The sequence below is a fragment of the Helianthus annuus genome, chromosome 16, assembly GCF_002127325.2.
Source record: "Helianthus annuus cultivar XRQ/B chromosome 16, HanXRQr2.0-SUNRISE, whole genome shotgun sequence".
Lineage (NCBI taxonomy): Eukaryota > Viridiplantae > Streptophyta > Magnoliopsida > Asterales > Asteraceae > Helianthus > Helianthus annuus.
This window is the reverse complement of record NC_035448.2, coordinates 203,593,070-203,604,719: the sequence shown is the minus strand read 5'-3', so window position 1 is coordinate 203,604,719 and position 11,650 is coordinate 203,593,070. Positions and strand designations below refer to the sequence as shown.

The following is an 11,650-nucleotide window of genomic DNA, read 5'->3' as shown; positions in this document are numbered from 1 at the left end:
GTATATGGGAACCTCTTATGTTCGTATATGGGAACCTCTTATGTTCGTATATGGGAACCTCTTATGTTCGTATATGGGAACCTCTTATGTTCGTATATGGGAACCTCTCATGTCCGAATATGGGAACCTCTTATGTCCGAATATGGGAACCTCTCATGTCCGAATATGGGAATCTATCATGTCCGTATATGGGAACCTGTTAGGTTCGCTTATTCGTACATGTACGAATATGGGAACCTACCAACACTATATATACCCTTGAGCGAATCTCATTTGTAACTTTGCCAATTCCATACCGAAGTGCTGCCGGTGTGAAGAACGAGCTGTAAACATTGTCAAATCAATAAAACAATAGATTAAAGTGAAGAACAAGCTATTTCTACCTACGTTTCTTGTTATTCCGCACCTGAAACATAGGAGAACGCCTCTGAACGACTCGTTCGGGTCAAAAAACGATCCTACAATTATGCTGTGACACCCCGTTGAAACGCTTTCACTTACGCTAGCTTGACAGTGGCTGCCTTAACTTTCGGGACGAAAGTTCCAAAAACTTGGGGATAATGTGACACTTCGGGTTTTCCCGAGCAACCATCTCTGTATTTAATCAACGTGTATATATATATTATATTGAATGAAAGTTTGTGATTCCAATTGTGATTCTCCGGGACGTGCTAATTATCGATAACATGTATGTATTATATAATATAGATAAAGTGGGTGAGTGTGTGCATGTGTGTGAGGTGAGCCGAAACCATGACCCAACTCGAGACCCCTTGGTCTCGAGTGAACAGTAAGACATATTAGGGGCCGGTTTGGTTTGGGCCATGTGAAAGCCCAAGTCGCAACACCCTAAGCCCACTCGAAATCTTATATAAACCAACCCTCCCCTCCCTTAACCATTTTTACAACTCTCTCTCTCTCTCTCTCACTCACTCCTTCTTCCTCACTAAAACCCTAAAAACCTAAGAACTCTAGCAACCAAAACCACCTCCTTCTCCCTCTTCCTCTCTCGGATCAAGTAGACAAACGACAAGGAGGATCGGCCGGATCAATCTTCACCCGAACACCCCCTTTCTTACACCTCAAGTTAGCCGGTTAGTGCTTTTTGGCTTGAATGTGATCTTCTTTATTTTGTGCTTGACTATGTTTGTTGAATGATTGTTTTGCCATGTTTTGCGTGAATAAAAATATGTGAAATGGATAACCGGTTAGCATGCTTTTGTTTCGAAATGTTTGATAGTATATGGTTCATGGTTAAGAAATTAAAGGAGTAGTGTTGAACATGCTTTGATAAGTTAAGAACCAAAACCGAATGATTGTTGCTAATTGTGATGTTTTGGCCAAACATTATTACATGTTTGATTATGATTGTCATCCGATTGTTAACAAAGGCTCGGTTAAGGATTTTATGCATAATTTCGAATGATCGTTCATTGTGGTTATGAATGTGTTTGAATGTGGTTGATAAATGAAGAACACTTTGAAGGTTGCTTAAATATTTCAAATATGCTTTGTTTGATCTGTTTTGTGCACATTTTAGACAAGAAAACATGTTTAGTGGGTATAGTACACTGATTTCATGAAATTGCAATATCATTGGTTAGTACAGTTTGCAGGTTCTAGAAGGTCTTCTGGTGCACGTAATCACGGTTGCGAGTCGCAACCTTTGGTTGCGACTCGAGACCACATCAAGTCTTGTCGAGATCTCCCGGTTGCGAGTCGCAATCAACGCGTATCGAATCCGGTTGCGAGTCGTAACCACTGCTGCTAAGTCGGAACCGCTAGTTGCGAGTCGTAACCTCTGGTTGCGACTCGTAACCAAAACGTGATGAACCGAGACCTCGGTTGCGAGTCGTAACCTCGGTTGCGAGTCGTAACCACCCTTGTCTCGACTGGACTATTTTGTTGTTATTGGGCTTTAGACTGTTGGGCTTACTGTTGACTGGGCTGCATGTTTGTCACTGCTGATTATATGTTAGGGCTGACCCAATAACCCAACTGTTTGTGTACTCGCATGTTATACGTGTTTGCTATATGTATTGCCCTACGTGTTCACTATGTGTTTACTTGTACCCGACTTGACCCATATTTGGTAACCATGTTAGGACGTGGTGACCAACATACTTGACCGGGTAAAATATCTACCGAGCAACCCAAGGTGAGTTCACAACTTAAAAGCATGCGTCCCGGTGGTTTGGGACACGAGACTAAAACAATCCTATCCCCTTGTAAAGGGGATACCATTTACATTCCTTCCCTAGTTACTGGAAACAAACTTACTTTTTCCTTCCCTTGTCATTGGGAAACCTTCTAGTTAATTACTGTTTATACGGAATGCAACCAAACGGCACTAAACGCAACTCTATCACTCAAGTCCCTACTACATAATACCGATTAGTCGCCGGGGCCAGGCGAACGGGTTATTAGTTGATAGCGCTATTTAGGTCTTACCAGCCTCACACCGTGCCATGGTATGGGATCGGTCGTGAACTAATGTACTCAGGCATCCGTCAATGATGATAGAACATTGACATCGGGGCATCCTGCGGAAACGCAAACGGTTACCTAGTGTTCGGTATTGGAAAAACAGTTTAGTCGCTAACTTTTGGGGTAGCTCCCCATGGCATGTATAAACGGATAAATTAACTGGTGAAACAAGTTTTTGGTAGTTAAAACTGGACAACTAGTGAACTCACTCAGCATTATTGTTGACTCCCTTACTGCATGCTTTGCAGGTGGCCAGTGACTGGAGCAGCTACTTGGGATGTGTAGTGGTCGTCTGCCCGTGTGTTGGGCATTTATCATGCTTACCTTATGAACATTGTTTAAAACTATTTATTTATGCTTCCGCTACTTATTACTGTTTGGACTTGAAACCTTAACTCTGAACTTGATATTTGCTAATCTTATGGTTAGTAAGTATTACTTTTGTTATCAATTTAATTATTCAGTATAATTGGTGGCTGGATCCTGGTCAGTCACGCCCTCGAAGCGGGTGTTACCCGCAGGTGGATTTTGGGGGTGTGACATATGCTCACTAGAATAAGTGATAAAAATTTCACAAGGTTTCGATAACGTATGAGAAAGATACGCTAACATTCGTAAGTGAGGGGTTAAAAGCGTCAACGTTGAAATTCAGGACTTTTCGGTGATCGTATAACTAACAGGGGACTTAACGAAGTTAGTTTATGACTTAGAGTCCTTAAAAGTCAAGTTTGGGGGTTAAAGTGTAATAAAAACAAGTTAAAACAACTATTTAGAGGGCCATGGACCAAATGTGCAATTCCTGAAACTTTGTAACCGGAACCCAGCACTCATACCGGCCGCGTAAGACCTCCCAGGTCTCCTACGCGCCCCGCCTAAAAGTCACCAGCGACCAAAACTCATGAAAGGTGCCTGTTCAGCCTGTTACACCGCCTTACATGCATGGTTTTCGATCCCAGGGACTGCACCAGTGGTATTTCATGCATAGGGGACACTTGGATTCATCTGGGATCAATCCTAGACTTGTGTGTAAAGATCTCATGCAATTAAAGTCCCTATATAAAGAGTTCTAGTTGCAAACATGAACTTGTCACTTGGAAAATCAATCTAACTTAATTTCTGGAGCCTCCTGGAGCTCAAGATCATTCCCTAAGGATCATTAGTCGTGCTAAGTACTTCAGTAAGCTTCCTTAACCTCTCTAATTCGTGTTTTATTAGTTTAATACCTAAAGTCAAAGCCGTCGTAATTAAGCTTTGACTTAGTGATTAATCACTAATGGTCCAGTCATTTTTCGAATTTGAAGTGGCTATGAGTTGGTAATTATGTGGGTAATAAACCCTTAAAAGAGCACCCTCTGATTTCCAATCTAACTTGGTCAATTGTCGGGTTAAACTTGATTATAAAAAGTCAACAGAAAGCTAATTTTCAAATAAACACATAATTAACAGTGTAGAAGCCATGAAACATGTTTTATCACTTGTATAACTTGGTAATTAATGTAAGGACATGTCTAAGCATGTTCAACCCGACAATTTCAAGTTTAGGCTTGGTTCGGAACCGAAAGTCGCAAAAGTAGACTTTTGCTTTGACTTTCAGTCCTGACCCATTTAGCTTAGTTTAGACATGCCTTAGAGTTCCATTAGGACCAGGTTATAGATTAGTATAACCCTCTAAGATTATACAACTTGGTTCCTAATTTATCCGATTCATTTGCATGTTTCCGTTATATGCCTAAAAGTTGACCATTATGCCCTTTTGATCTTAAAACGAGATTTTTGAAAATGTGAGAGGACAAAAACCTTTATTACTGATTTATAAACTTGTCCTAAAAATTTGACATCAGTTTGAGGTCTAGATTAGGAGTTATGCTCAATAGCGTAAATTGAAAGCTTTTTATTTATTAAACGGCATATTTGACATAAAACCTATTTAAACCCAAATTTTGACACCAAACCTTTTACCCACTGATGTAATATAATATTTTGGGATTTTTGAAGATTTTTAATTATTTTAAGCTGAGCATAACATAGGGTTCTTTCTTTAATTCGGTAATTTGTCGGTTATACCCCTTTTTGCTAATAAAATGAGTTTTACATAACATTTTGATACCAAACTTTTTGCTATTGATTTGATATGATAAATAAAATATTTTGAACTTTATAAACTAATCAAAAACTCAGATTTCCTATTATAACCCGAAAATCGCTTAAAACCGACTTTTACGCGTTTTAAACGCATAGTATGAGTTAAAACTATTTTTAACATATAAGACTTAATACCTACTGATGTTTTAAGTAAATTTTTATACTTTAACAGTAAGCAAAAGTTTTGAACTCAGATTTCCAAATTTGACCTTTAAAGCTTATGTGAAATTACCAAAATGCCCATTCGGTGCATAGTAGGTTATAAATGATAAATTTCACATATATGCAATACCCTACTGATATAACTTATTAAATTAAATATTTTTACTGATCATTTTAGACCTGAACCTCAGATTAATATTTAATCTCTTTTATAACCTTTAAAATGACCAAAATACCCCTACGGGGCTTAATTTAAGTTTAAATTCGTTTTGGCCATAATGGAAGGTATCCTACTGATATCACAACATATTTAAGACATATTAACTTAGGAAACCTGTTCATGACTCATTTGTTTACCCATTATGCATTCTTCGCATTCGGTGCGGTTTATGTAACTAGTTTGCATAAATTAACCGAAACGGGTCAAACCTTATCATTTTTATCTCAAAATCCAGAATGTGTTTAGTTTACCCATATTATACAAGTCCCCATACTTGTCGGGTCTAAACCACATTCTATTCCAGTATTCGCTTAAATCACGCGTTTTGAACTGTATACCTTTCTTTAAAACTAACCGGTCTAAGTTTAAACTTAAGTAAGACCCGTTAGGAATCTAATAGGTTATTAAAACCTTCATTCGAGATTTAGGAGCCCAAAATAGGCGTGAGACTCACAATTTGGTGAACGAGTCTCAACCCATATATTCTTTTTTAAACGAAATTCGCTACCAAGTTAGGAGTGAAATCCTCACCTTGATGGAGAATTTCCATTTCAAATTCCAGTGGCACTCGTCAAAGTGTCGAAATTAAATTTTGACCCGACGAGTACCAACCACACTTAGGGTACGAAATCGTCAAGTTAGGGGTGAAACCCGCACCTCGTCGACTAGTCCCGCTTCTTGATTTTCCAAAAATCCCGCCAAGTCTCGAAATTTCCATTGATTTGGAACATGTAGTAACTGGAAGGGTGAATACCGTTAACCGAGATATCGGCAAGAGTATTCCACCTATTAGGCCAAAGCATGATTCTCAAATTCAAAGGAATTTTCGACTACTTTGGTTTAGTCAAAGTTCCGTTTTGGAACAATCCAAGTTTTAATCAACCTATGCTTTACTATCATCGCTTTTATATGATACAATTCTCTCTTTACAAATTCAAATTTGTTTTTCGAGATCATTTTTCTCACACACACATCATACTAAATCTTTTCATATAGTATACATATGCATGATTTCAAAACGTCACTCAATTTTGTTTACATTCTTTGTAACACCAAAATGGAGACACGTCATCGAGATAGGAGTGATTTCCTTACCTTGACGAATAACTCCACTCCTTCTTTTCTTAAAACGACATCCCCGACGAGTTAGGGGTGATTCCCTTACCTAGGTGATCGTTACCAACATATTTTGCACCTAAATCATTTATCGTTCGTCAAAATCCCTACTTGTGCGAATTTCAAAATTTGTTATTTTATCAAACGTATTCTTTATCTCGTAACCTATTTAACGTAAATGATATACGCGAAAATTCCCAATCATGCCTTAAAACGTTTTATCACCCGATTTTCAAAACCTTGTGAGATGCTACCTATCAACTTAATCGGTCCAATGGATCTCTTGCCCATGAACTTCATATTTAACCTAACCACTAAAACGCACTCACATTACATCATTATACTAAAGACTTCCACTCTCAATCGTAAATCAAACCAATTTTCTCATATATTGATAGGATCTTATATATATATATTATAAGATCGTTTTACCACAAACTCTTTTCAAAACCAACGAATCATTTTCATTGCTAAACTTCTTTTAAGAATCAACGTTTTCACAAGAACCTCCAAATTTCAAATTTCACATTTTAATGCAAGATCCTTTGGAATAATACGAACTTATTATTTACAATGAATTTTTTTTACACCTCTCAATACGACATTCGAATTTCAAAAAAACGTGGGCAAGAAGACTTCATGGGGACCGGCGGTCTTCAACTTACGTAAATTTTCTTTTAAAACAAAAGTAGCATTTCCATTCCTTACAAAACACGTTATGTATAACCAAGTACCTTATATTCCTTTTTACACAGGCTAGGATCTACATTACTAGTTAAACTCAATCTATTTTGATTCGATAAACTCAATGTTTCGCTTAAACAACTATACACGCATACCATCGTACACCTTTTAGTCAATATCGCACGTCGACTTCACCTATCATTTGTTTTACATACCCTCAACTTCTTGATCATTTTACACGCTCAAATTCGTTGTATTCGATTTATTTCGTACACACAATTGTCATTACTTATACCTAGTTACATTCATGCTCATTCACTTTTTCATGTTCATGCTCATACGTTTCATGTTCATACCAACATACTTATTCATACGTATACTATTATATATATTCATACGCATGCTTACATTCTTACTCATGATTCATACATTCGTACCCGTACGCAAGCGAAATCCAAGGGATTCGCTTACGTGGGTCCCATACATACTTAAGCATGGACTTGCTTATATACTGCATTCTTATAATTTATATATACCCTGATTCATACATAACTAGTACAAGCTATGTGGATCATGCGACGATCAGTATAATCGCGGGTGCACACGGGATTATAGTGATTGGCGCATGAGAACCATGAAGTATACTACTGCGTATGGTAAAAACACAGAACGTAACATGACACCGAATACGAGACGGGCGTAATATGGTCAAAATATGGTGGATACGCCGCTGGTACTTCCTATATATAAGTGTTTTCATCATGTTACCAAACTTTCGTAAAACGTGCCATGAGAAATTCAGTGTTTTGCAGACCTTTGGACCTAATACAAACTCTAGACAACTCACAAACGCGTTATATCATACTATCCACGACGAGACCTCATTCTTAGCATCGCCTTCGTTTATTCTATACTTACGCTATTCTCATACACATAATTGAGTATCAAAATCAATCATTCGCTTTTATACTCCCCTTATTTATTTATTTTTATTTTTTTCTTTCATTATTCTTTGTCTTTATACGAACCCCGTTCGCGATCAAGTCTGTTAAATCGTTTGAACCCTTTCAAGTCTTACTTCTGAATAAATTTCGGGACGAAATTTCCTAAAGGAGGGGAGACTGTAACGCCTCGCTTTTTCATAACTTTCTTTAATTAGAAAGCTTGTAACGTATTTCTATTTTCGGAAACTGGTAATCTCATGTTATCGTATTTCGTTTCGTATTATCGTAATCCGAGACTTTGATCGTAATAAAATTAATCATTTCACATGAATTATACATCGTTTATTTTTTTTACACTTGATATTATATGTTCATAATTCACGACCTATACCTTATTTTTATACAAACTTATTTAATTCCATGTTTTGTATAAGTTGAACATTAATATGGTTAATGAATTACTAAATACACAATATATTTTATTTTAACCAAACTTATAGCGCCAAACATGAAAAGTTGTAAGATGGCCTAGTGGCCGATTGTGATATAAAAACCCATTTCATGGCTGAATCAAGCTTAATGGTTAGATTGCACAATTCTTGTTATGATGAATGATTAAAGTTAACATTATACCAAATGAGGAGTACATATGACAAAATAAAAAAAAGGGTATTTAGCTGACTTAGTCAGCCATATACGCAGCCATGACTCAATCTGCAGTCACCCTTTCAGCCAAAGATTTAACATAATGATATTGTTATTCATTCACTTATACTTTAAAGAATTTGATATATCATACTTTGAGTAATATATTATTTTAAAGAATAGTGTTATTCATTTAAAAACAACATTTTATCACGATGGACAAAAAGAACCAATCAATAATCAATAAGCTGATCCATGTGTGGCGAAACATGAGTAACCCATTGGTGGTTTTTATGGCTCTCATCTCCCACCTAAATCACACTTAATACCCTCTTAACACCAACCCATTTCCTTAATTCCCGAGACATGTGAATGCTTTAATAACCAAAACCTCCACAACCATTATACATATCTTGTTCTACACCCTCACAACACCCCTCACGAACACACCTACTGTTTAAACAACCAAGAAACATCCCGTTTGAAGTTCTCCGGAACCGTTCTGTCACTCTCGAAAACTCTCACCCACTCCCTCGTTAATTTACGGCTGCCAGAGATCGGAGTTCCAGAAACCTTGAGTCGCCGGAACCTTCAAGACTTCGCCGGAGAACGGAGAAGACGACCGGAGACCCACGACGTTCGTTTACGTGTTCGTGTGTTCGACATTGGAGACCTTCGCTGGAACTGGGTTCGCATCGGGCTTAACTGTTTGGCCACGTTTCGCGTCTGTCTCTTTTCCACTCAATAAACGTTGCACCTACAAGACGAAGCCAAGGCCGGAACTCATACCATCGGTGTAGACTCACTCGCTTTGTGTTCGGTATATTTTCGTTACCTTGTCGATTCATATTGATTATATACATAAGACAACAACTGTGAATTAAGAAAAACAAGTTATATATAGATGATTCAAAATATTTAGTTTTGGTTCCATGTTCCTGTTCGTTGGGTGTTATAATTCAAAGAAGAAGATGACCTTTTTATTTTCTTTTCGTTCTAATTTTTTTAACATCCGCAAATGAATAAAAGAGCAACTATAGAATGTATTATGAATACATGAACTCCACATTAAAATAAAGAAAATAGATTATAGTTGTAGAGTTCCCTGTTGATTTGTTTCTAATAGTGAAGATGATAATTATTAACAGCGGATGAGATAGATGTTTGTCAAGATCAAATAAAAAAAAAATAACTGTTGGCTGGGTCTCGTCTGTTTCGGCAGGGTATTCAAAGAGACGAAACCAGTTTTTGTTTAAATTAAATAAAATTACGGTTACAACACAAATAGATAGGGGCAGTCTAGCGGTTCTTATTTATTTATTTTTTTAAACCAAAATCGTTTCCTTTATATAACAAGGTTGTGTAATAACTTTATAATCTGATTATTATTTTCTTATTATGAAATCTTAAATTTGTTTTACAAAACTAATCATATTTTTAACTATGTTAGAAATATTTGTTATAAGAGAAGTTGGATATTACTATTTATATATGAATCTCTAATTGTTTTTCTTATATAAAACTAAGCTTATTACCATCTACCTTAGTTTGAAACTATTATAAATAAATTCTTTCCTACGTAGAACTAAACCTATTATTGTTCTCAATAAACTTTAAAATATGAATAAATACTTAAATCATTACATCTAAATAATAAATTTGCAAACCGTAATTAATAGGAATATTGTTTAACCTATAAATAATAATGAAATTGTTATGTGATATTAAATTATTTAGGTTAACCGTTTCGTTCGTTCGACTTTCCAATCTTACTCGTGCGTACTTACAAGAAATCACAACGCAACCAATGTGAGTATACTTGACCCCTTTTTTCGTTTACCACTTTTTGGGGTGTAACATGTTATTTATAAACTTACACACAAACTTTATCATAATACATAAACATTCCTATTACACGCATGCTTATTTGATTACTTGATACTTTAAACTTGGGTGATACTTATGTGTTGAACTTATCATTAACTTCGTATGAGCCTAACCATGACATATGTAGCGCTATAGGATTAACGACCCGCCCGTAGACTTGTGGTTATGTCATGAGCATATTGCGTTTCATTATTGGTTTGATATGTTTGACACATGCCAATTTTATAGTTTATCTCGTATCAAGAGCTTGCCACATGGAATTGTTTAAACTTATCTTTTGATACGTATGTACCAAACTTGTATACTCGCCTTTGCTTTTGCATTGAACTTTATTTTAAACATGTTACAGGTTGAGGATGATGATGCTATGAAATGAAGTAGCGTTGATGCCTAGAAACACATATAGACGTTTAGGTTTAATCGTTGTATCAATTATGATTATGTTGTATTGTATTTCCCTTGAACTTGATGTTATTTGATTTCCTTGTAATGTTGACAAATGAATTATGAAATGAAATCGGTTTATTAAATATTGTCACAAATAGCGTTATGATGTCTCTAGCAATCTTCACACTTCGTCTCATCCCGATGTTTCCGCCATTGGTTGGGGTGTGACACACCTAATCCCCCCTCAAGCTTATAGGACAAAAGGAACAACCACTGTGCTATTTCCTAACCGTTTTATACCAAGATCAAGAGAGTTTAAAATCAAAACTATTCTTTCCATTTTTTTCTCATTTTTTTTCATTTTTTTTCTTTTCTCGAGCGTAGACATTGCTTTCCCTAACCCAGAGGCATTCCGGTTGTAGAGTCGCTATCCCCAACTCGGATTACTTAGGCTTCGGTACTTTTTATTATTTTCTTTGCAAGGTCGATTTCACACACCCTAGCGGTAATCCGGCTGTAGAGTCGCTATCCCCAACCGCAGACTACATAGAAATGAGCTACTTTCATTCAGTTCCTAGCTCTTTTTTTTTTCCTTTTTTTTCATTTTTCAACGAGATATGACAAGAAACTCTAACGATCTTAACTTATAACGAGATCTCTTATATTATTATTGGCGGTTTCAATTTCCCCACTTTCCCTAGATGAGAACCCACTAGTAGACCGACAATTAGGTATTTTTAAGATCAAAGGAACCTAGAACCGAATCGGGCCTACCCGCACATCCCAAACTAGACACAAACACGATTATATTAATCTCATATTGTCATTATTTGAACCCGAACAAAAACCCGACTTTTCTATCATTTTCCGCTTCTTATTTTGCAACCTTCTTATTTCAAAAGACATTTTCTGATTTTTTGAATTTTTTTTTTTGAATTTTTTTTTTGTATTTTTATATTTTTATATTTTATGACTC

General features: G+C 36.3%; 1 long non-coding RNA gene across 1 annotated transcript; it reads left to right on the top strand.

Moving 5' to 3' along the window:
• The first annotated feature begins 8,660 nt into the window (after positions 1-8,660).
• LOC110918278 lies at positions 8,661-10,696 on the top strand. Its single transcript, XR_002581198.2, has 3 exons — positions 8,661-9,220; positions 10,138-10,209; positions 10,637-10,696. It is a non-coding gene; the product is annotated as an uncharacterized LOC110918278 (long non-coding RNA).
• Positions 10,697-11,650: the final 954 nt, after the last annotated feature.